The sequence below is a fragment of the Crocodylus porosus genome, unplaced genomic scaffold (assembly GCF_001723895.1).
Source record: "Crocodylus porosus isolate Cpor-Errol unplaced genomic scaffold, CroPor_comp1, whole genome shotgun sequence".
NCBI classification, from domain to species: domain Eukaryota; kingdom Metazoa; phylum Chordata; order Crocodylia; family Crocodylidae; genus Crocodylus; species Crocodylus porosus.
Window position 1 is genome coordinate 17782566 of NW_017728922.1, and position 1347 is coordinate 17783912.

The window sequence follows — 1347 nt, forward strand, 5'->3', positions numbered from 1 at the left end:
CAACCCATCCCCCAGACAGAAAACTTACACTGGCTGCACTTCTGCTTCTGGCTCTTGATCCCAGTGTTGTGGCTGATGGGAGGGAGAGGCTGGGATTGGTGTGGTGGTTGGAAGTAGCAGGAGGGAGAGGTGAAAGCATGACTACAGTGGGTGGCTAACGCATGACCACAGTGAGTGACGGGAGCATCACCACCGTGATAATATGTGTAGTAGTGGTGAAGCATGTATGATAAAGCAGGACAAGAATGCGGGGGGAGATGGTAGTGGAGAATGGAGGAATGCCAGTAGTAGGGATGTGGGTTTTTTTGTCACAATGCAAAATAATTTGAGCCACCCAAACCTCACGTATGTGTAAAGTGTGATGCCATTAAGCTACACAAAGGGAGATTTTCATCACGTGTACATGACATCATCGTCACATGTACAAGCACCCACTTGTGAAGTCTGTGACATCAGCTGGTGACTGCTGAAGCTACAGGTTAGCCTCACTTCAGAAAGCACAGTGTAGGGACTGACAAACCTCTATCAGATGGAGAGGCAAGGGAGATAGGAAAGCCAGAAGCCTTTTGGTGCCTGCTTTTGTAAAGATGATTTTATCATCTCAGTCGAGTAGAGATACAGAGCTAGTCTAGCTCAGCATAGTCAGGATTCAATACCCAAATGCCTTTCAGAGTTGGGGAGGGAAAACACCTGGCAGCAGATGGGTTGGCAGTCTGTTGGCAGTCACAGAATGGCATTAGTGTTACTCATAGGAACCTGACTGTTAGTAGGTACCAGGAAAAGGATCCAGGTTAATGTCCCAGGGAAGCATATATCCTGCTGTAGCCTTTATGGGTGACATGATTGTTCCAGGCTCAGGTTAAGGCATTGGGATGGGACTTAGAAGAGCTGGATTCAGTTCCCACCCCTGCTATGAAACATTTCATAGATTTCATAGACATTAGGGGTGGAAGGGACCTCACAAGATCTTTGAATGAGCTTCAGTTCAAGTGTCCCTGCCACCATTTGGAAGCACAGGGACACTGATACACAAGATACTGCGGTGTTTTTATTAGAGCAGCTCTGAGCCACTTTAATTAAAGTGCCCTCCCCCCTGGAGTACATGTAAAAGTGCCTGCAAGCATTAGATTTACTGTGCATTAACTAAAGTATGTTTATACATGTATAGACATGCCTAATGTAGACATACTTGTCAGGCATTTTCTGCTAAGTGATAATCACCACAGAGCAGTCCCTACCCCAGTCTATAGGAAACTGAAGCAATTCCTGACTGTACATGGAAGTTAGGGACCCTGTGCACTTGTTATATTTGGGCCTACTGCAGGTATCTGGCAGGCAAAAGTTAGG